Here is a 25773-nt window from a genome sequence, read left to right on the forward strand (position 1 = left end):
GGTGTGTACTCTATCCTTACTCCTCCTTTGGTCACATATCCACCTTCCTCACGCATTTGTCCTGCCTGGTCTCTAGATGCCTTTCAGTGGGTGACCCCCAATTTCAAGTATCCTATAGTGGTTATTGTCCCCTACATGGTACATGTTAGTTGTAAGTTCTGGTAAATTTTGTTTTTGTAACTTTTTTTTTTCTTTTTGAGACAGATTGTTGCTCTTTCACCCAGGCTGGAGTGCAGTAGCATGATTTCGGCTCATTGCAACCTCTGCCTCCCAGGTTTAAGTGATTCTTCTGCCTCAGCCTCCTAAGTAGCTGTGATTACAGGCATGCACCACCATGCCCAGCTAATTTTTTCTTTTTTTTTAAATTGAGACAGAGTCTTGCTCTGTCATCCAGGCTGGAGTGCAGTGGCATGATCTCAGCCCACTGCAACCTCCACCTCCTGGGTTCAAGCAATTCTCCTGCCTCAGCCTCCTGAGTAGCTGGGATTAAAAGCACACACTGGCCCACGCCACCATGCCCAGCTAATTTTTTTCCCCCCGAGACAGAGTCTTGCTCTGTCGCCCAGGCGGGAGTGCAGTGGCGGTGATCTCGGCTCACTGCAAGCTCCACCTCCCGGGTTCACGCCATTCTTCCGCCTCAGCCTCCCAAGTAGCTGGGACTACAGATGCCTGCCACCACGCCCAGCTAATTTTTTTGTATTTTTAGTAGAGATGGGGTTTCACTGTGTAAGCCAGGATGGTCTCTATCTCCTGACCTCATGATCCTCCTGCCTCAGCCTCCCAAAGTGCTGGGATTACAGGTGTAAGCCACTGTGCCTGACCTAATTTTTGTATTTTTAGTAGAGATGGGGTTTCGCCATGTTGGCCAGGCTGATCTTGAATTCCTGACCTCAGGTGATCCGCCCACCTTGGCCTCCCAAAGTGCTGGGATTACAGGTGTGAGCCACCGCACCTGGCCCTGTAACTATTTTTATTATAAGAATTTTCTCCTAGCAGTAGTGATGGAAATAACATTAGCAATACAAATGCTATCTTATAGAGGGAGAAAATGAGGAGGCCCAATACCATTTTCATGAGTGAGTCAGAAGGTGAAATCCACAATCACTTGCTTTTATGCTTTTCTCAAAGTGGCAGGCTCCATGGCCTCTTGAAAAAATTGCCATCTTTTTATTATAAAGTAATAAATAAATTGCAAATTCTGCCATAAACTCTTTCCTCGTGACCTTTCTTAAATTTGTTTTCTTTTTTCTTCGTTTCTTAATAAGTCTTTATATATTTTGGCACAGTAAGCTTTAAAAAGGGAGGGTTAAAAATAGCTTCCTGGTTTCAGCTACCAAACACAAGCATGTTTTGGAGCTCTCCCACAACAGGCTGATTTCCAAAGAAACACACATTTATTCATCCTGAAGGGCTGTGATGTTGAGGAGTCAGACAAAAAATTCAACTATTATGTGAAGACAGTTTGAGAAATATAAATAAGGGAGTGCTTTCACTAGCACTTGCAGTATGGATTTGTGACTCAAGAAAGTCCTGTTCATGTGTTTCTTCATTTTTTCCCTGGGTTTCCATAATCAGAGAAGGGAAGGACAGGAAAGCATGTGATATTTATATAGCAGAAATGATACTATATTACAGGGTTTCTTTAGGTGTTAAACAGTTTGGCTTGCAAACGTCTAGACTTTTTTAAATATCTAAAAATGACAAATCTTAAACACCACTCCCAATAACTTCCTTAAAATTTGATATAATAAGAAATGTTGCCTGGGCTTTATAGTCCCATAATTGCTTGGCTGAGAACATGTGCCTTACTCCTGTTCCTATACAAGGTCCATCATCTTGCTGGCACTCCATGAATGTCAACTACCAAGTGTACAGATTTAGGTATCAAAGACTGCTGATGGTGCAAAACCTAGAGATCTAGGAAATACTGAGGAATAATGCAGCCAGACTCAAAAGGTTTGTTTCTTTGAGCTGCCAAAGCTAGTAATGTAAGTGGAAAATATAGTTAATATAGACAGATGTCAAACAAAGCCAAGTGGAAAGAACAGGAAACAAAAATATTAAATGAAACAGTAGAGTGTGCTTACTGGGTTGGGACTTGGAGAATTGGGTTTGGAATCTCTTTGCAGTCTGCCCTGTGAAAGACTGAAAGAAAATTTTGAAGTGATGTGAAAATTTATTTGGTTCCTCAGTGGATAACCCTTTCCCAAACAATGAGAATCTCTGATGAAGCCTCTGCTGTTACTTATGAAGAAATTTGATAACTATTTAACATGTTGATATTATACTACTATCAAGTGATATTGTAAATACCTGCCCTTCCCTCATCCACCCATGCAAAGCATCCTTGAACATCCCAGATTATTAGTTGCTGTAGTCCATCTAGAATGCTATAATGAGACACCATAAACTGGGTAGCTTATAAATAACAGAAATTTGTGTCTCACAATTCTGAAGGCTGGAAAGTCCAAGATCAAGATTCCAGGAGACTTGGCGCCTGGTGAAGCCTGGCTTTCTGGTTTATAGAAAGCATCTTCTCTGTCTCCTGATATGATAGAAGAGGCAAGGGATCTCTCTAGGGTCTCTTTATAAGAGTACCGATCCCCAGTTATCTCCCAAAGGACCTACATCTAATACCCTCACCTTGGGGGTTAGGATTTCAATACCTGAATTTGGGGGGGGACATAAACATTTAGTCTATTGTATTAGCACTGCAAGCATAGGGTGTAAGAGTGTGTATCTTCTTTTCAAACTTAGGAATTAGCTATTTCTTCATAGATTCTTCTAGTTAGTAATAGGTTGGTGCAAAAGTAATCACAGTTTAAATTTTAAATCATTATAACTAGGCTGAAACACATCTTTATTAATTAAAATAGGAACCATTAAAATCAACACATTTTTGCCAACTGGAAATAAGTTTGTTTATTCCTGTAGCATAAAAATCTGTGCTTCGGGATTCAATGAACTCTTGGAAAGCATTTTCTGCATCCTGCTGGTTGTGGAAACATTTTCCATGTAAAAAGTTGTCGAGATGCTTGAAGAAGTCAGTTGGTGAGAGGTCAGGTGAATATGGCAGTTGAGGCAAAACTTCTTAGCCCAATTTGTTCAACTTTTGAAGCATTGGTTGTGTGTTGTGCAATGTGTGGTCAGGCATTGTTGTGGAGAAGAATTGGGCCTTTTCTGTTGACCAATGCCGGCTGCAGGCATTGCAGTTTTCAGTGCATCTCATCTATTTGCTGAGCATACTTCTCAGATGTAATGGTTTCACCGGGATTCAGAAAGCTGCAGTGGATCAGACTGGCAACAGACAACCTAACAGTGACCACGACCCTTTTTTGATGCAAGTTTGGCTTTGGAAAGTGCTTTGGAACTTCATCTTGGTCTGACCACTGAGCTGGTCGTCGCTGGTTGTTGTATAAAATTCACTTTTCGTCACATGTCACAATCCGATGGAGTATAGTTCATTGTTGTTGAGTAAAATAAGAGAAAATGACACTTCAGAATGGTGATATTTTGAATTTTCACTCAGCTCACGAGGCACCCATTTATCAGCTTTTTCACTCTTCCAATTTGCTTCAAATGCCAAACAACCATAGAATGGTCCATGTTGAGTTCTTCGGCAATTACTCATGTGGTTGTACGAGGATCAGCTTCGACTATTGCTCTCAATTGGTCATTGTCAACTTCCGATGGCTGGCCACTATACTCCTCATCTCAAGTCTCTTGTCTCCTTTGGAAAACTTCTTGAACCACCACTGCACTGTACATTCATTAGCAGTTCCTGGGCCGAATGCGTTGTTGATGTTGTGAGTTGTCTCCACTGCTTTACGACCCATTTTGAACTCGAATAAGAAAATCATTCGAATTTGCTTTTTGTCTAACATCATTTCCATTGTCTAAAATAAATATAAAATAAACAGCAAGTAATAAGTCATTAGCAAAAAAAAAAGTGAGAAATGGCCATTAAAGTGATGTATAACATAACTACATTTATTTAAGAATGTATTCCAATATCACACAGCAAATTTCAACAATGCAAAAACTGCAATTATGTTTGCACCAAGCTAATAGTATCCTGTCTTATGCCACTAATTACCTTAGGGCTGAGTGAAAGCGGGGCCTGCTAGCCCTGATGATGGACCCTCAGTTCAGAGTCAGCTTGAGAGGGAGGCAAGAGAAACCATCTTCTCCACCTTTCCCCTCCTAGGGCAGTTATCTGAGAGAAGAGCCGGCAGAAGGCATTTAGCCTTCAGTCTATGAAGTGTTGGTGCTGGACAAATTATAGCAGAAGCTGGGCTGCTACAGAGTAACTAGGGTTGGCAATAGCTTGCTTGTTGATGGCCACTTTCTTAGGCAAGTCCAGACACAGTATATAGCGGCTTCAGGTGGGACTAGAACATCCCTGCAGCACCATCTGCCCAGGCTTGCTCGGTGAAGAGCCCTGAGCCCTAAATCCTAAGGTGGTGTCAGTTTAGCTTAAAGGAAGGTGGTCTTCTGGAGAAATGTGCCAAGCTTGAGAGCATCCTAAACATCATGGCAAAATATGAGGCAAAAGGGTAAACTGACGAGGATTATTAACACCAACATTACTAATAATGCGTGCTTATATTACTTAATGTTTCTATTTGCTAGATATCAAGACTTAACACTGACTACTTTAAATTCAGTGTTTCATTTAATCCCCTCAGCAACTTTATGAGTTAAGTATTATTACTATTCCCATTTTCAGAGAAGATAACTGACAAAAAGAGAGTAAGAAGTTTGCCTAAAGTTACAGTTATTAAACATTTAGAATTGGTTTCACACACAGCTCAGTCCGACTCAGAATCCCATACTCTTTCCCCTAAACTATGCCACCTGTAAACAAACACAGGCAAGGCCAGTGAGAAATCAGAAACCAAGCTGCTTATTATTTCATGGTGTTGCTGTGTGTTGTGGGAATTACAAATGACTCTAAAATATTGTTTCTACCCTCCAGGAGCCTAGAATGTCAATCCGTGATCTTTCTCATCAATTCTGTTTATGTTTTATTTATCCCCATATGAAAGCTAAACAGTAAAATTTATTCTGTATCCAACTGGAGGGCATGTTTTTAAATTTCTAAAACCCCAAATATGTCAAATGTTAGTAAACACTGCTAGACTGAGAACAGTGAAAATAACTTTTAAATACTTGTTCGATGCCATTGCTTATAACTTGTAAGACCAACATAGAAATTTATCTGTAGTTTATCAGTGAAAGTTGATAGACCAGGATTTTATCAGCTAAGAAAGGAGGGATATGCCAGGGCCTATGGAATTTTAGGAAAAAGGGAAGCCTTTAATTGGGTGAGGAAAAGTAGAAATTGAGTTATAACCTCTTCCATGGGTCGTTTATGAGCCCATGGTCATTAACATCTATCCCCAGGTTCCTAAGCAGGAAGCAGGAAAAGCAACAAACCAGAGAAAGTCCTGAGCCCCCTTTGAACTTTATAGAAAGGCACTTTATAAATCCTAGGAAAATGAATTTATGTTATAATTTGTCTAGAGTGACTCTGAGTTAAAACTCTTTTGAAGGTAGGGCCTGTTTGATACACCATATAGAAAGTCACCTCTCTCCCTGCCCCCCAGACGGTGTAGCCCATCCTGTGTTGACTTGTCCTCTATTGACCATGATTTTTTTTTTTTTTTTGGCATTCTTTCCTGTGGATCTAGATTAAAAGTATTAAGAAATACACCTTAAAGAGAAAGAGCCTATTCAATAGGAGGCCTAGAGGGCAGGAAAGAAGAATTTAGCCCTTTGTCATGAAGTGGAATGAGTAGTCCTCCCTGAGTGTTGATTAAACAAGATTATAATCAGCCATGTATGGTTGCGACTTAATTGGCAGGCAGATCTGCTTGCTGTGCAGAGCAGTATATTTGTATGTGCTCATTTTTTTAAATGTGTTCCAAACCCTTATAGTTGAGTTGATTTTTTTTTTTTTTTTGCAATAATGATATGCTTTCAGTAGCGTGTCATTTTCTTTACCCTTGTAGAGAGATAACATGCAATTAGGGAGTGATGTCAGCCTGTAACATTTTGGTGTAAAATTTTGGTCACACCAAAATACTGGGCTCCTTAACAAAGCTGGCAGACACATCTTTTGGCAGCAGCTGCTCGCCATGTGATTTAAAACTTCCTGTCACTATAATTGATGTGTTTTTATTCTTTCCATTTCCTGAAGCCTGATCAGAATTAAAATTGCTGTTGGAATTTCCTGTCAAAGCAACTCATTTATTCTCTGAGCTCTGCACTTTGATTGGACATTGCCTTCAGCAATAGTCAGGTGGAGATTGCTGGGAATTATTCTCTCCACACAGGTTAGATGGCCACGCACGGCACATCTGCAAATCTACACAGATTGTCCATCATGTGGTAAACTTGTCCTAATGGAAACTCCACATGCCAAATGTTAATGATTTGAATATCAAACTTGGCCACCTGCTGGGGCCTCTGGGTTTTGTGTTAATTTAGGAAATCCCGTAGAGTTTTCAACCAATTGTCTCACCATTGAATTTAGATTGTTGTTCCAAGGCTCACTAGTGAAGCATCTCAGAACAAGACTCTGATCTGTCCCTGGTTTAGATAACATGACTAAAAATGTTTAATTTTTAAGCCCATTTCTCCATCCCTTCTGTTCCCCCATATGCTATTTACATATAACATCTTGGGGTGATTGGGGGTATAAGGGATGAATGGTTCTGAAATATGCCCTAGTAGATACTTGCTCACAGATGTGTGGCCAAGACAACTACAAAAATTCAGATGTGGGTAAAATAGTAGGCAGTGGAAAGATCTAAATTCTACCTCGTTGTTTTATTTTTATACCTGAAAGTAAATCCATAAAATTACTTCTTTATGCAAAGGAAAGAATCACTAACTTTCCTCAGTGTATCCACTGCACAGAGGAGTTATTTATTTACTTTTTGATTGTGAGTTCATCTTCTTTACAAATGACTGTTTTCCAGTTGAGGCAGGTGAAAGAAAAGCTTTCATGAGCTTAAAGAAGAGGTTGATTAAATTTAATGCCCTGGACAATAAGGACTATCTTTACTTATCCTGGTGATTAGACTCGAAGATTTCATTATGGAAATGGGAATCTCTTTTTTTAAAAATACAACAACCTATCCTATAAACCACAACACAAAGACATTTTTTAAAATAATACTTTATTGAAAACTCAATCTGGCATTTAAAATGCTTTTGTTTTGTCACCAAGTAAAGGTAGGCTTTTTGATTTTTTTCCAAGTACTTGTAAAATATTGTTTTTAATATTTCAAAAATGTGAAATCCACGTCTCAGACCTTGTTTTGAGACTTTGCTTACCCCCACCACCTAGGACAGTGCCTTACAAATTGTAGATACTCAATTGATATTTATTAAGTGAATGAAGGAAGCCCTGTAGAATTGTAAAATGTCAAAGCAATGGGGAAGGGACCATGTTACATCTGGAGACAGAGCTTCCAAGCATAGTAATCTTGCTCTGCATAAGGATTTCTGACCCTGCTTATATGTCAGAATCACCAGAGGGGCTTTAAAAAACAACCACAAACAAACTGGTGCCGGGATGCCTCCATGGGCCATGAAATCTGAATCTTCTGTTGGTCACTCTTGGGCTGAAATGATGTTCAAGTCAGAGGTCAGCCTTTCCCCATACTGGGCACCCTTGAGATTAAATCCCAGGCACATTCCACTCCAGATGGCCAGGTCTGATGTGTTGGTTCCACCAAGTCAGAATCATCCTGGACATTTTTTATTTATTAGCTTGAGTCAATGACTCCTTGAAAAATGGAGATGGAGAACAGCAGTTGGTGGAGAGAGTGAACCACTCCTTCAGGCACGTTGTGAGCTGAACTAATTTAAAATCACAGGTAAGGATAATCCTACATGTGGAGTGTGTTAGAAACCACCACTTTCATTCAATGTTTCTAGCATGTTAGGATATTTAAAGCACGGAGGGGAAGAAAAATTACATCACTAGATTTTTTTCTGCTCTTAAAGTAAGTTTTGAATATTTGATTCTTTTCTATGAATATTCTCCAGGAACTTCTACCATTGTTATCTGACTTCTATTCTACCTCTGTATGTATCTCTTTTGCCTTCTTATTCCCCAAAGCCTCTGATTTTAGAGCAGCTTGCAGAAATAGTGGTGAATAATGTGCTTATTATCATGTAGGTGCTCGCCTGTATTTTGTATGCAAGGAGGTATCTGTTCCATGGGACACAGGAGTTTGCCCTGATGATGACCCAGAAAGGGTCTGCATGTGTATTTCTGCTGCCTTTTCCGGCCACAGCTTGGGGAGCTTGTCTGTAGAGGGCGTCCGAGGCTCCATGGATAGTGAGGTCCATCCTACTGCATTTTCAACACTGCTCCATAGCCTGTGCTCAGCATGCCACTGGAAAGGAATCCTAGCTGTATTCTCTTCAAATTTCCCTTCCCCTTTAATTCTTACTTCCTTCTTGTGACATTCTGCTATTCTTTGCCACAAACCATTGCAAAACAACCCATACAAGAGTTTTTGCCTCCTCCTTGGCTAGGGTAGAAGGCTCTTTGGAAACCACAAAGCCACATCTCCAGGGAACAGTAGCTTTATTAATATAATAATCACCATCATCATGGCCTGGATACAATATACACATTACTTTAGAAAGAAAAATAAGGACTATCTGGGGTTTGCTGGAGAAGCTGCACTTGAGGTTAGATGTGTATAGTTAAATTTGGAGTCAAGCTGAGGTCATTGCTAAGGAGATTTGGAATTGGAAATCCATGTGGAAAATGGTTGCCCCATGGAAGCTATCCTCTCACCATTAAAACTCATTTTGAATAATATCAGTTAGGGAAAATACGAGGGTTTGATCCTGTAAGACTTGGGCTTTTCTTGATGCCCTGGTTTACTTGGAAAATAAGTTGTATGGTATATAATCTTTGCCATTCATCCTCTCTTTCTCAAAAAAATCCTAGCACAAATGGAATAAAAAAGTTTTATTAAGAAGAATCATACCTTGTATGTTTCATGAGATTTTCATTCTAAATAACATATAGGGAATGAGTTGCACAATACCAAATATTTTAGACTGTGTTCCTTCTAAATAAGCTGAGTGTATTTAATGAAAGATTTTCTCCAATTGAAATGGAATAAGAAGAAAATATTAAAAGGTCCTTTAATTTCTTATTTGGTTGTTTCTTGGATATAGAGGAGGAAGAAAAAATAAAGTGTGGCAAACAAACAAACATGGCATCCTCCTTTTTAAGCAATCACGTCAGCTTGGATGGAAATAACAAAGGATCCCAACTAAGTGTGCCAGAGCCTCCGGCAAAGGCAGACTGCTGACGTGGCAGCTGTATGTTTCCAGCTGATTTTAGGCCTAGATAACTATCCCTTTCAGCTTAAATGATGCTCTACAGTCATTGACTAGTGCCCAGTTAGGTTGGAGCACAGTTCTTTTGGAACCTGTTCAGACCAACTTGGACTGCCTGTGAGATCTGGGCCAAGATCAGACTGGTTTCCTGGAGCCTGAGGCATAGTACAGGCTGTAGTAAAAGGGACAGAGTTCTCTGCATGTGTAGTAGAATGTATCATTGCATCTGTTTGCTACCTTTACTTTTTAAGAATAATCACAAATGAGTGAGAGCTACACTGTAATCTTCAGACTGAAGCAGGGTGTACACCAAATATCTTTTCCAATAATCTGTAAATTCAACAGGTTATTTTTCTTTTCTGTTTTAAAAATAGCTTGTACTTATCCCCCTCCTCTCCAACCCAAGTGTGGCTCTTGAACTATTTTCAATATATTGCCTTTTTAGGATCCCAAATGCTCCTTTTAATGTGAAACTTGCTTTAATTGACCAAAAATGCCATTTTCAAAATGTTCAATTCTCTGCAAAAGCATTGCTTACTGACAGTGCTTATTGATGAAGGCTGTGGAATCTAAAGGATGTGAACAGATGAATGAAGCCTAGTATGGTGAGATGAGGGCTGCCATCTGCTTAAGGGTTGGCCAAACACCTGGATAATTTAGGCTAAAAGACCAGCCATTTCTTCATTCTGAATACATAACAGAAATCACTGCTTTTTAGGTTTGGCCTCAATCAACAACAAGAACTGACTTCCCTGGTGATGCTGAACAAATGTTTAAGAGAGTAAGATCTGAAACTGATTCTCCAACTTTAGTGGGCCAGTGCATAAGATGATCCAGGTTTTCTGAATCCACATGAGCTGCCAGATGGGTTGTTTAGTATAAGCAGTGCAATCTTTGTTTCTTTAGCTGCTGTCTGCAAATATTGGTATTTAAGGGCGGCTCTAAAGTGACCAAAGAAAGTTTGTGAAATTCAAGAGGCTTTTCCCTTTCCCAAAAAATAATGGTTTTTGGTATATGAGCCCAGGAGATAATTGCATGCTGACTTCTTGTTCTCCAGTGGAGTGTTTTTTCCTGCTATTGAGCAGAACTGAAATAGTTAGCATGTAGAAAAATACATGGAATATTAAACTAAAATATGTCTGTCTAGGGATCCATTTAGTTGCCTCCAATAGCTCCTTTCTTTGTGAATGCCAGTATGTTTACATATATTTCAATGCCCCATTCGCTACACTGGTTTTAGCTTCTTGTTAGCATCACTTCTTGTTAGCATGATGCTCTACAGCACAAGGCAGCTGAAGAAGTGAAACATGTGTTGAAGAATTTATGCAGTGTCCTTAGATTCTTTCATTAAGAGAAGCAAGAATAATAGGTGCATATTATAAGTTTGCTGTGTTAAGCAATATGTTATTGCTATGCTTGACAGACATCTTGTTTACATTCATGTTATATATTGGGGAAACCATTGCATTTTAAGAACATGGCATTTTTTTATAGTATTATTTATACTGTGCCTCATATGCATGGGAAACGTAGTCGTCTAAAAACATGATATGTTTTAAATCCACTTGTCTCCTCCTCCTAATGAAATATTCCAAGTGCTTTCCCCCCAGCGTAGGGAGTTCAACGTGTTCTTTATTCAGGCCATTCTAATTACTGCCAGCCACGTTCCCTCAATTTATTAAAACAATGGCCCAGCTTATTTCAGTTTAGTTTAATTCATGTGTGAAAACTTTACCCCCATCTTATTCCATGGAGAACAGTATGAAAGCTATCTTTCTAGTTGGTCCAGTGTTTTTGTTTTTAGAAAAGCACCGGCTGTTTCCAGGCTGACTCAGGAACTTCATTAATTTAGTTGAGCCTTGTGCAATTGTTAATGGGCATGAGATAGCCTAGTGGTGAAGCCTCATCTGGAGTGCAAAATATTACAGTACTCCATGGCCAAATCTTGGTAGCAAGTATTTTTTGCTATCTTTACCCTCACTAGGGAGAAACGTGAAGTGTGAGGCAATTTAGTATAGTTAGTATTTTAGTAGTAAGTACTGTATATTGAAGGTGGGAAATAAGAACATATTTACCTTCTCCTAGTTTTTACATCTTTTGCACAATGAAATCAAACTGTGCTTCTCCAAAGTGTTTTGTGCCATTTTACCCAAATGCTTCCAACTTATTTAGGGAAGTGTTCATTTTAAGAGTGTGGCACCTTGTATTTTCTGAAGCATCCTTTTCTACCTCCAACAGGGAGCAGCAAGGCTAGTCACAGCTAGTTCTAGCTGGACAGTAATCCATGCCAAGGACTGGAACCCAGAAGAAGTAAAAGTGAAGAAAATAAATGGAGCTGGATTAAAAGACAGACCCACACACAAAGAGGCAGAGAGGAGACTTAATGTTTGCAATGTTTCAGCTTGTGGGAAAACCAACTGTCATGTGAATATTCTGCAAAGAACAGAAATGATATCATTTTATTAGCACCACAATTCATAGTTTATTGAATGCTTCCATTTTCCAGGCCTTGCTAAGTGCTTTGGATCTTTTATTTAAATTTATCCTTATAACAACTCTGTGGGGAAAGTTCAATCATTCCTCTTTGATAGGTAAGGAAACTGAGGCTTACAGAGGTTGTGGAGCTGTGTGAGGGTACAACCAATAATTAGTAGAAGCAGAATTTGAATCTCTGTTTGATTCCAAAGAATGAGAATGTGCATCATTGGTAGGGTGTACTTAGTTGAATGCTAGAAAGCAGTGGATGCTGCTGTGAGATAACTTGGCTTAGAGCAGAAAGCAACTCCCAAAGAGAGCCTAGAGACAGGTGGGTGGAGAGGAGCAGCAGTATCCTGAGAATGTGTTGACAGTTTGGCAACTTTTTATGGCTAGATCAAAAGATTTCTAGTCCAGTTTTGCCTTATTTTTCTGGAGGCATAGGTACTAGGCAGCTGATAAGTGGGCTTGGTTAGTCCTTTATTTTAGGGTATATGGAGAGGTTTAGACTGCCCTAAATCTGGCAACTGCATTATGGTGCAAGGGCATCGCATCACAGAATCCACATGACATTACTTCCAGAGTACTGTTACCAAGGACCTGGACCCTAGCCAGACCTCAGGCCCTTGATCCTCAGTTCCTCTTTCCCTGCTCATCTGTGTAAGATGGAGGCAGCTGACTCCCAGAGCAACTGCTGGATGGGCTGATGGACAGAAGGAGATGCACCCTAGTAAGCCATAAGTGATATGCTTTGCCTAGCTAATTCTGCAAAAGAGAAGTGACAGATAATCAGCATTGAGAAATTGGTCAGATTATTTATAACAAAATGGGAGGAGACTGGAGACTGGGAGATGAAGAGACACATTTTCAGCCAATGGCAGATGCAGGACATCATAGAACATTCTCTTAGGATTTGCATGTTGGTTAGTATTGGGGAGATTTTACATATATATGTAAAAATACATATGTATGTATACATATGTGTGTATGTATATATATACACATATACACACGCACACATACACACAAAGATATATATATATATACAGACATCCCAATAATAAGCTTTCTGTAAATAGCAGAAGGGAATGTGATCTTGAATTCTTGAAAACTTTTTCCTTGACATCCAATATCTCTGAAAAGAATTGTCAGTTAAAGTGTATGTTCTAAAAACTTTTAGCTCCTTCTTTGGACTATCTGCCTGCCACTTGATTGTTTACTCTCTGACCCACTGGCATGATATTTCTATATTGATTTTCCCAACATTCCTTTTGTCACATCTCTGTTCAAAGTTTCAGAATGCTGAAGTTGCCTATGCAAAAAGTCAAAATGCCTTATCACTGAAATCAGTACTTTTCACAAGCTAATTTCAGCCTGCATTTCCAGGTCCATTTCTACAGTTTCCCTGTGTAAGTTCTCTAGTTTAAGCAAGTGGGTCAATTTATTGTTTCTGACCCTTATTTAAAGTGTTGTTTTCACTTACAATGCCTCCACTGTTTTCTTTACCTGTGGGAATGCCAATTGGCAGCCAAATTGATGGCCTAGAATTATAAACCATGACAGGCAACAGACAAGTTGCATTTTGGCTTGGAAAGTAATTGAGGTCATAAATAGCAGTAGTTTCAGAGTGGATGAAGTAAAGAGGTTCCCATGTTGCGTGTGCAGAAACACTAAGGCAAGCCTTGGTCCACTGGGTCAGTGACATCGGAATGGAATCGGTCAGTACCCTGGATAGCTCCCAGGAATACAAAACTCGAGTGCTGACAAGGTTCTATACTTGGAGTTGTAGACCTACTCAGCTGCAGACTCATATTATCTGCACCCCTTTTTCTTAAAAAGGCCACTGTCATTTTTCCTCTAAGTTTAGCAACTAGAGATTCTAAGACTCATGCTAATATTGCCCTTCTTCTTTCCTGACCTATGTCTCAAACTCACGTGGGGTCCCTGATTATGCTGAAGGGTTTATCCTCCATTTTGTTGCATGAGATGTTCGCCAGGGGGTTTGTCTTTCTTCGGGTAGGGATAGGGACTGGACTTCTACTAATGCCCCATTGTGTCTGGGCTTTTTTTTTTTTTTTTCATAGATGGCATTTCATTATCCTGTCAACACTGTGAGCAGATTAAAATTTTGCCCATCCTTCAAGATTAAGTCCCACTCTCACCTTTGCTTTGATCTCTCCACTGATCAGCCCAATATAAAAGTAGCTCTCTCTCATCTTAACTAGAACACTTTGTAGTCTTTATAGTCATTCATTTCAATATTAATGATATACTGTTCTTTATAAGCTATCTTTTTATCTCTCTGTGTTATAGCTCTCCAATTGGCTTGGATGCTTCTTGGGGACATGCTTCTTAGCAACAGGGCTTCCCAACGGTAAGGACCCAGTAAGGATGCACTGCAGATTATTGCATGAACTATATTTTTTCTGGGACAGACAGAGAGAACAGTTTCAAGTTTTCTGATAGACATGTTCAGTCAGTAGCCCTTTTCAATTATATGTAAAATATGTTTCTTGAAGTTTCTATTATTTCTGGAAGCCTTCTCCTTGTTGTGGTGTAATGAATATAGCATGGACTGTTGTGAGCCAAAGAGACCTGGGTTTGCATTCTTATTTCACCACTTATAACTGTGACCTTGGGCAAGTTACTTAATCCCCTTGAGCTACGGTTTCTGCATCTAGGAGTGTGGAAACAGAATTCACTGCATATGATATTCGTAAAAAGTAAATGAGATATTGAATGTAAAGGGTCTCAATCACTTGTCACAGAGTGAGAGGCTTAATTCTTATTGATGCCTTTTCCTTTTTTTATGCATCTGTGGCTCTTGCTTTTTAATCAAACTTTTCTGAGGGTCTTTAAAACACCACCTTTACGTATTTTCCACCATGTGCTCACAGTGAGTCCTTGATCTCGGTGAAGGACTTATCTTTCACTTCCATTTATTCCTAGAATTAGCCTTAATTTTTTTTCATTAAAAGATTGAGACTTAGTTGCTTTATTTGTTATTCAAAAAACAGACCTTTAAGCTGTATGCTTATATTTACTGGGGTGGGAGAATTTGTCTTTGAGGAAATCAGGGTGGAGTACATTTACTCTTGCTTCTTTTATTTATAGAAAGCCCCATTATCAAGCAACCTGAAAAAGTACAGTCTACTATAGCTCCAAGAAAATTAAATGCTTGTGACAAACAGAGGTCTCAGGACACACATTGGGCAGCCCAGTCTTCATTGCTTGCAAGTGGCTGATTCTCAGAGACTGTGAAGGAAAAGTCTTAGAATAAATCTGAATATTTATGAAAGAAAACCAAAGCATTTTAGCTGGGCTTCCATCTCTTTAAACAATACCAGTCACAGAAATGTGGTTTCATAGTCATTTAAAATACAGTTTACAGAGGAATTAAGCTAAACCACTTAAGCTCTCCAAGCAGCTGTGCTTTCTCAGCTTCCTTACCGAGAGCTGCTTGCAGAACATCCGCTTTGAAATCGGCAGCTCAGTCAAAAACAGAGCTGTTGATCTCTGAGCTACTTGCTTTTTCTTGTCCCACACTTCTCAGGTAATGCAAAACAGTGGAAAAATATTTGGATACGAGCATATATCCTTGCCCCGCTTTTTCATGTTTGAAGCAGCCTTACTCTCAGGAGTGTAAGTGAGCACCTGAAAATGAGTTAAGGTCACACAGTGTGTGCTTTCATAAGCCACCATATAATTGCCAGAATGACCGTTTATATTTTGGGGGAAACTTTAGGACTTCTGTCTTCCCGGAGAATAATCTGGCACTTAAAGCTGTGCACAGTCAGCCTAACCTCCTCTCACTTGCACATGGGAGCCCTTGGACTCAGCCCGTTGGTCTCTTCACTCTTCACTATGGTCAAATCACATTCCTGTCCCTGTGCCTGTGGTCTTGCTCTTCCCTACTCTTCCAGTGACATTCCCTCTGCTGTTTAACTAGCCCCAACCCCACCCATTCCACTGCTGAAAGCCCAAGACTCATCTCCTCACAAATAGTTCCTACAGCCTCTTCAGTTCAGTTTCCCATCCTCATTCTCTGCCTTTTACCAGGACTGTATCGGTTCGTTTGGTCCTTGTTCTCAAGTAGACCACAGGGCAGTCTACTTGAGAATGAATGTCTCAATCAACTGTTTTTTTTTTTTTTTGGTCTCAGAAAATGTTTCATATATATATATATTCAACATTCAATAAATATTGTTTAACAGAATTATCAGTTACATGGAAAAGTAGAAAAGCATTGTCAAATTGAGTTCTATTTTTTGAAAACAAAATATGAGTAGCAAGAAATAAATAGAATGAAAACAATACTTGCAAATTATGTAAGTAAATTCAACCAAATGTGACAGATGGAAATTTTTATAATTATTAACTATGTTTTATTTACTTTTTATAACATATTTTAACTAATACAAAATAGTGTTTAGGTGTTGGCAAATTTAGTTAAGCAGTCTATGGGTATCTTATTTAAGGAAGAAGATCATGAAATGCTCTTTTTAACCTTGTTAAACAACCACGGGAGGAGACGGAGACTACCCGTGCAAGGAGACTGCACTTATAGAGTTTAATAAAAATGTATCTATCATAAACTTAGTTTCATAAAACAATAAAATATTTGCTTATAGAACCCTATCATGGAGCTCTCTAGTTTTGCAAATGAGCTATTTTTCCACATTTCATTCTATAAGCAAGCATTTGACACCTAAATAGCGAGCTGTAGATTTAACATCTATTGTGTTATACCCTAAATATCAAAGATTTAAAAAAACACTGGTAGGCACTATTGATGAGACCATGAAAAGAGTTTTGAGGAAAATAATGCAGCCTTTTGTACCAGAAAACAGTAATAATAAAAAAAGTGAATGACTCATGATGCTCCTTCAAAAGGAAGTAATACACCAAATGGCTAAATATTACTGGTTGAACAACTCTTCAACTCTGATTTCCTGAGCATTTTTCTAGCTAATCTGTAGGATTTAGCATTCAGTCGTCTGGCCTCTCTGGGTGGGGCGAGGGGTGGGGGTTCATCCATAGCCAAATGCAGGAGAGCCTCCTTGATTGCTCACTAGCAGCCCAGGAATCTAGGACTCCTGGTGATTTTCCCCAGCGGTTGGTTTAGAAAATGTGCAGGCTTAGATACATGGAGAGCAGAGCGCTCGGCAGGGCATCCCCAGTGGAGCAGCACTGGAAAGCTGGCATCACCACATTATCATATCCAGAGTCATAGTAAAATGTACCTTGTTAAATGTGATCTTGGCCTCTAAAGAAACAAAAGACTACTTTTAAGACAAAACACAAACTGCATTACAAGCCAGGGAGTAGGGTTGATGGGAGGACTATGGGACGGCAGTGGGGGGAAATTAGAGAGTTGGGCACAGCTCTCCCAGACAGTGTCTGAAGAAAAAAGACTGTGTTTGTTCCTGGAACAGACCAAAAAGGGAGGATGTGAAGACTGATGAAATACCAAAGAGAGACTTGGGATAAAGACAGTTCTAATTGAAAGGGAAAGAATGGCAGGACAAAAGTTCATGGGGAGGAGAAAGAGGAGCTCAGTAATGAGACAGCAGAAAAAAAAAAAAAAAACCCAGCTGAAAACTCTGGAGAAACTTGGAGGGCAGGAGGGGGTGGGGGCGGGAAGGGAAGGGAAAATACAACTTGGATGTTTTTCGAACTCTAGCAGCAACAAGGATGTTTCCTAACCACATCTTTGGCTGTGAGAACCTTGTTGTTGGAAATTACATGTAAAACAAAAATGTGTCCAGATTCCATTTTGTATCTATTCATTTTTAAACCTGTGTTTATTGGGCATCTTCTGTGTGACTACATTGCACTACAGCCGGGGTTTCAGGGGGCATGGCTTGGGCATGCTCACACTCTGCTGTCCTGGAATGTGAAGGAACTGGATCCTGGGCCATGAAAGAAAAGAGGAAGGAGGAAGAGAAGGACCTGGCAGAAGGAATGAGGGTGAAGCTGGAGTGACTTTTATAAAATATAAATAAATCGCATCACCCCCTTGCTTAAAACCCTTCCGTGGTTTCTGGTGCTCTTTTTTTAAGGAAAAATTGTATTATTTTAATTATTTTTATGTACAGAAAACTCAACAGTGTACATTTAAGCCACTTTGGTGTGACAAGTTCTTTAACCTTTGCCTCTTCGAGCTTGGCAGTGCGAGCCACAGACTTGGGACCCAGCATCTGGTTGCTCTTGAGATCAGTCCAAACTCCTTGCTAGGTGCTTTGAGACCTGCGTTACCTGGACTGAGCCTCGTTCTCCATCTTGTTTCATCTGTCTTTCTCTCTCTTTCTCAGATGGTCATTTTGGGGTTGCGCTTGATTCAAGTGCACTTCAGAGGTGGTCCTGGGTCAGAAGACTGGCTGCAGAGCTGGCCCCACTGTTAGGCCACTGCAAGAATCTCCTTGCCTCTTTTCCTTGCATCGTCCCCACCTTGTCACCCCTATAGGGATGCTGTAAGGATGAAGGCTTTGCTCTTGCTTTGTTTGACCTATCAGAATTGGAGGACTCAGAATTCTTCTTTCTCCTTTCATTTCCACCCAATATTGAGTCCCTCCTAAGGCCTGTGAATTATTTCTTCATATTTCTTGGATCCTGTACCTTTCATGTCATTCCCAGAGCTAAAACCCTAACTCTAGCCATTATTACATCACACCTGAAATAATACAGCTTCCTAAATGCTACCCCCATCGTTCCTCCTCCCACCCAGATTAACTGGCATTCAGGACTTCTGTGTCCAGGAGCCAGATGTTTTGTATTTTCTGTTACATTATCTGACAGCCCTAGCCCTTCATCCATGCATGTATAATCCATGTAAAGTGGACACTTATCCCTGGAAGTGGTAAGTCTTGAGCTGGGCTCTGAGGCATGGATTAAGGTTTAGAGAGGCTGAAAGGCAGGACAGGGCCTCCTGGGCATTAGCAAGGGTTTGGAGGCAGGTGTGCTGGGGCCAGTAAGTAGAGCAGAGAATAATGGGAAATCAGGTTGCATTGGGCTTTGGCTGCCTTGTCAAGGCATTAGAAGAATAGGAATCAGTACAATAATTATGGACATTTATAGGTTACAGACTGGGTTCAAGTCCTATTGCTGTCACTAATTAGTTACATGAACTTTGAAAGTACTCAGATTTCTCACCTGTTAAAGAGGCAATAGCACCCCTCACAGGGTTGTTTTGAAAATGAAATCAGATCATACATACATGTAGCTCACAGTTGCTCATGACTAGCATGTAGTAGAGGTTGGCCGTCGTAATATTGGCCATCATCATCTTTATCATCATGACCTTTGTCATGATCATTATTTTTTTGGATAATGGTGAATATTAAAGATTTGGAATTTTTTTAAAACGAGAGGTGAGAAAGGATAGCACAGTAAAAGCTATGCTTTGAAGGTGTCACATTTTTAGGAGGTTAGCTTGGAAGAGTTCTGAAGAGGCATTCTCACTCAAGTGTGGGGATAGCTGGGCTACTCTGCCAACAGCTATGATGATGTTTCCAGACACAGTATAAAAAAATAGACCAACAAGGCTTGATAATCCACAATTGTCAAAAATTAGAACAGAGCAGGAGTCTTGAAGCCAGGGAAACTTCACAGTTTTGGAGGTTCGAACTTGTCAGTGACCAAAGTGAAGTGATCTGAAGCCAGGAGGTAAGTCATGATGGCGAGGAGAAGTCCAGTCCAGAGGAGAAAGGCATTCAGATTCTGAGAATGAGGCAGATTATTGGAGTGGGGCCGGTGGAGAGACCCCACAGAGGTGACACAGGTGACACTGAGGCAGTGGTGGTATGTACTTCTCTGCTTCAGTTAAGGGTCAAAAAAGGCTGACCAGAGGTGAGAAGAAGGAAAGCAAGGAGGGAAGGAACAATATCAAGCACTCCTCCTGAGAAGCGGCTGATTGGAAATGTGCCCATGAAGGACACAGAGGCCCAAGCTTACATTTAGGAAATAGTTGAAACACTAGGGAAGCAGGAAATAACACACTCTAAGGCAGTGATTCTCAAATTTGAGCATGCATCCCAATCACCTGGGGAGCTTGTTCAAACCAGGTTGCAGGGCCTCATCTTTTGACCTTCTGGTTCAGCAGGTCTGAAGTCAGGTCTGTGAGTTGCACGTGTGGTGAGGTCCCAGGTCAGCACCTGCTGCTGCTGGTCTAAGGATCTCATCTTGAGAACCACTACTTTAAAGGGGGCTATCCTACCAATAAGATAAATTAGAAAAATGTGTATAGCTAGTGTTTCAAGGTCACTGCAACTAGTTACAGATTATCTGTAAGAAGACTTCAGAGATGATAAAGGATGCCCTAATCTTCAGGATGAATTCCCAAGCACTCAAATTTGTGAACAGGTAATCCAAACTTTTTAAGGCTGCTTGTTTAGCACTTACTCATCACTTGAACATCATTTTTTTTTTCTTTTTTGAGAAAGAATCTTGCTCTGTTGCCTGGACTGGAGTGCAGTGATGTGATCTCAGCTCACTGCAACCTCCACCTCCCAGGTTCAAGTGATCCTTCTGCCTCAGCCTCCTGAGTAGCTGGGACTACAGGCATGTGCCACCACACCCGGCTAATTTTTGTATTATTAGTAGAGAGGGGGTTTCACCATGTTGGCCAGGCTGGTCTCAAAATCCTGACCTCAGGTGATCCGCCCGCTTTGGCCTCCCAAAGTGCTGGGATTACAGGCTTGAGCCATCGTGCCCGGCCCACTTGAACATCTTGATGCTAAGAAAGGAGAGGAAAGGCAGTTCTGGAGTGAAGGAGTTTATCTGGCTTGTTCTGTTCTCCATGGTATGAGGACATTTGCCTTTGATACATTTAATCTCTCTTGTTCAGGGTGTGCAGTGCATGTGGCTCAGGTTGAAGAGCTGGTCTTTCCCACTCCTTGATTTGCAGGGACATAGAGTGAATAATTAATAATGAGAAATCATGTTCTGATCATGTGCAGGTTCTTCTGCCAGAAGAATGCCCATTGAGGCACCTCTCTAGCAGTAGAGAAGGAACCGTTCTAGCCAGACATGCAGGCTTGCCCCTCTTTGACCAACACGCCAGGCAGCTTTGGAGGCAGGAGGAGGAAAGGCAATCTGTTTGTGTCCATTGTCTAGAGTCTCATTAGCACCAGCCCTGGTCAAGGACTAATAACCCACAACTTTTGTCCTTCCTCTGCCTTTGTCTGAATCAGCTTCTAAACAGTGGGAGGACCACCTGAAAGGCAGGAGATTGGTGGGCTACAGACCAAGATGGACTTCCTGTATCTTAGTATTGTGGCAGTGGATTGGTTTCATGCATCCTTGGAAATAGTTACTCCCCCATGCTCCCAAAATGAGAACCAACTTTTGCAAGTTGGCTAAAAAAAAGAAAGAAAGAAAGCTAGTTAAATCCCTTTGATTAATGCTCTACCACTATTGGCAAAAATAGTCTGTTAATATTTTTATGTAGACTTTTCCTTTGGCTTGTTTGCTTAAGGTGAGCTAGTGTCTCTTTCATTACTTGCACCTCTGTTTAGGAGCCAGAGCCTAGTTCATGGTTCTATCCTGGGTGGGAAAACACAGATGTTAATGTGTTTGCATCTTCATATTCATATAGAAATATTATTTTTTAGTTCTCTTGAAATTTCATAAACAGATCCTTGCTAAGTAAAGTGGTCCTGATCTAAAAATAGAACACAGCTCTTGAGCGGAGGTGGGGGCATGGTGCCACACATATGAAAGAGAGCTGGACATGGTAATATGGTTTGGCTGTGTCCCCACCCAGATCTCACTGTGAATTGTAGCTCCCATAAACCCCAGGTGCCATGGATGGGACCCTGTTGGAGGTAATTGAATCACCGGGGCAGGTTTTCCCATGCTGTTCTCGTGATAGTGAATAAGTCTCACAAGAACTGATGGTTTTATAAAGGGCAGTTCCCCTGTATGCACTCTCTTGCCTGCTGCCACGTACGACATGCCTTTGCTCTTCCTTTGCCTTCTTCCATGATTATGAGGCCTCCTAGCCATGTGGAACTGTGAACCTCTTACCTAGTCTCAAGTATATCTTTATTAACAGCATAAGAAAGGACTAATACACATGGGTAACACATAGAATTAGGGAAATGGCATCCTTGCCAGTCTTTTGGATTATGAGTCTGATTTTTAGTCTCTATTCACTAATAATGCTATGGGTTTAATAGTTCAGTGGTCTGTAGTTGTGCTTCCTAATCTTTTTGCATTAATATCAGAGTATTTGCATGGAACACTGGGATAAATGAAGGAGGTAGCCTCATCCTCATCCCAGGGCTGAGGATATCAGTTGCTTACAACACACTTGTGACCCCTTAGTGGCACACCAGGTGAGAAGCTCTGATCTTGGGCAGAATTGTGCATTTGATCTGTTTGCAAGCCTTTTAGCTTTGACCTGTTTCATGGCCAGAGCTATACATTCACCCAGGCAGGGACTGGGTTGATAGGTTTATTGGAAGTACCAGGCAAGAAGGCCTGAATGGGGCACCAGACCTATTACTCCTGGAAAAACAATTCAAAGCACATTTCATCTATGACACCATGAATCATATTACTATTTTCATTTTCTTTACTCACTAGGATGCTTTAAGCCACTTCCAGTAGCTGAATAGGATGGGGCTGCTTTCTTGTCCATGGCTCTAATATTTCCCCTCATTAGAACATTCCTGATTATTTACTGTATCCTTTTGTATTATGGTTATTTTTATAGGCCACTTGAAATCCTTTCTGCGGGTTGTGGATTATGGAAGAGGGCAAATAATTTAAAAAGAAAGCTCAAAATACACTTCTTACCCATATTGGGTCAGTCATGTCTTTTTTCGATGCAGACAAAATATTTTCACCCTTTAATAAAATTGGTAACTGAATATGGTATTAGTCATAATATGAAATAATGTTCCTTTTTAAATGTGATGATCATCCTGCTTTATTTCCCCATCTGCAAGATGAGAATAATAATTATCCCTTTGAAAATATCATATGGTCAAATTAGTTAATGTTGGACAAGCATTTCAAAATGAAACTACCTAATAATTTATTAGTGGCTCCACTGATGTGCAATTTGAGAATGAAGTCTGCGTTTGAGGAATTGGCGTTTGCATTAATTCATGTTTTCCCTTAAATTCATTACAGAGGTCTAGTCTGAATTCTCTCAGCTGGGTGCCAGCTGTGCCCATCTGTGGCACATGGTCTCGTGGCCTTTTCCTCCAGAAGTCTTGTTTGAGTAATCAGAAGTCATGTCCTAAAAGGGAAACTGAGCAAATGAAATTGCTCATGTACTTCTCTTAAATGGAATCACTTGTTTGCTTTTTAATTAAGATGAGACTTTTGATTAAAGCAAAAATCTGGTGGCATTTTATTTTCTACTCTGTGCCCCTCGAGATCCATTGCTTGACCCTGAAATGAATGATCTCAGTTATATCTTAAATGACATAGTGAATGAACTCTATTTCATGTGCCAGCATTTCCTTCATGTTACTTAAATAATTAAGTTCTTCCTAATTCAGAAAGCGTGACATTTTTGTATGGTCACAAAGACAGCCAAGGAGGACAAACACATAATAACGAACTACAGTAATAGCTATCATTCATTGAGCACTTTTGTTCCAGAAGCTTTGTGCATTATTATCTCCAGTACAACCCTGAAAAGTATTTACAGATCAGGAGCCTGAGATCAGAAAGATTTGACTAACACGAACAAAGTCACATAGCTAAAGAGATGGGTTGCTGGGATTTGAACTTACATCTATCTCCAGAGCTTTGATTTTTCTATTTAATTTGTATTTTATAAACCCAAATCATTGAAGCATATTTATGTTTTATTTCTATACACTTCAGGTAAAGCTATTTTTTTAAACAATTTATTGAATACCAAGAGGAGTTATGTCCTGATGGAGTGGGGTCAGATTAAATGATTCTCCTGTTCACTTGGAGCTATAAAACTATATACATCTATATGTGTGAGAAACTCTCACTGTATTTAATGTGTTTTTTTCAGAGTCTACAGGACTCTGGCAAATTGCTGTCAAATAAAAGTCATAAATTCACAGAATGCAATTCCTCGTTGTCAATGAAATGAAATGAGAAAATTTCTCTTTTCACTCAAATGGGCTATACATTTATATGATCTAAATTCCCATATTAACAAAAAAAATTTTAGTTGTTTGCTTTCCAGTTAGGTTAGGATATTTCTTCTGTTTAAGTTGGGATGTGCCAATAAATAGGGTTTCCCATTGCAGCTCACAGGCAGAGAAAGTGAAACTGCGCTTGGTAGTCTTTTCATCCGTATCTGTTCAACAACAACAAAGTGATCTCCCCAGCCTGAAAAGAGATTGATTTGCCTTCAAGTAAATACCTAGTTATCAGTACTCTTAGAATCTGTTGACTTTTGAAGCTTTGAGATTTGATTTTTCTCTAAGAATATATACCCAGCACTATACCATTCTGTCTGAACTGCTTAACAAAGAACATCTAGAAGTCATACTCGTGCCCATATTTAAAATATTTATTTAAAAGAAACTAGCCACAGATGGAAATATTTCTAACTAAAAATTATCTTTCTCAAGTATAAAAACATTTCTCAAAATGAAATATTTCCCATATAAAGTCACTTCATTGTGGGCTTAGAGAACTTTATTTTCCATTGCCAATAAAAGCCTTTGATTGGCGAGCTTTTCTTCGCCTTAAATTTGAAACTGGAGTATGTAAGCAGAGTGTGGATCTGAGTGGAAAAACTGGCCTAAATTATGTGAGTTTCAGAAATATCACTCCATGTTTATTTGAACAGTTTCCTCTAAAGGGGAAAATTTTGTTTAATATTTGGATATGTTTATTTATAAAAACGATAGAATAATCAGTAGACATTTGTATTCTATTAGATCTGAGTTGTTCTCCATTTTCTTTTTGTGTTTTCCATATAAGGGCCGAATTTTCATATATCTTATGACAGAGTACTTACCTGACCATTGAGAAATAGCTACGATTTCACATCTGACCTTTATTATGTGACCATTCATTGTTTTCTTGGCATACGCAGCCTTCCCTCGGACATTTCCCTGTCTCTTAAACCCAGTTTTGCCGCTTTGACCTGTCTGGGATTCCGCACGCTGCACAAAAAATGGCCAGTAGAGGGCGCTGCTGGCTTACTTTTTAGAAAACTGCTCACAGCCTGATTTCAGCACTTTCAAAAACATGGAAATTATCTTAATTCAGTCAAAGCAATCAGAACGAGAAAACTGTCTTAAATTCATCAAAGTTGTTTCTTTGTGTCTTTTCCTATTTCGTTTCCCCAAAGGCATCAATAAAACCAGGCAATTAGTGTTTCTTCCCTTTTCTGCGGAGCCCTTAGCTGACCCACAGTAAGGATGAGTATGGTAGTTGAGGGCAACCGGGTGTGATTATCTAATTTTTCCATCAGCTTGAGGTTCTTATGTGAAAGTTCTATTCATGGAGAGCCAAAAGAAGGGGAAAATAAAAGCCTGTTTACACTTTCACTTTCCAACCGGCCTTGCCAGTTATCCCCTGACCTGGTGCAATGACGAGAAAATATCTGTGCGACCTTGGCCTCTGGATTGTGGACTGGGGACGGGGTGTCCGTGGCTTCGGTAGCGAGAAGCGGGTGGGAGGGGCATGATTTTATAGACTCAAAAGCTTTCTCTCCTTTCAGGCAGGCAGTGCTGAGAGGTGATCGGAGGAAGACCTTTTATATCCCTTCCAGCACCTCCATTCTTTGAGATGAACTATTGACAGTCCCTCAATATTTATAAAATATTATAAACTGCTATGTAAATACAGCGTCAAGTCGAACTTTCTAGCCAAAGCTCTCCCGAGTACCCTTCCAAAGAAAATGCTATGCTTAAGCACCTCCTCCTAAGACATTCTGGAACCCCCACCACTTATATAGGTATATTTACA

General features: G+C 40.0%; 1 protein-coding gene across 6 annotated transcripts in view; it reads left to right on the forward strand.

The window, feature by feature from the left end:
* Positions 1-25773, forward strand: part of DYNC1I1 (dynein cytoplasmic 1 intermediate chain 1) — a 326092-nt gene that overhangs the window by 119256 nt on the left and 181063 nt on the right. The window lies entirely within an intron of this gene.

Source organism: Pan paniscus, chromosome 6 (genome assembly GCF_029289425.2).
Source record: "Pan paniscus chromosome 6, NHGRI_mPanPan1-v2.0_pri, whole genome shotgun sequence".
NCBI lineage: Eukaryota > Metazoa > Chordata > Mammalia > Primates > Hominidae > Pan > Pan paniscus.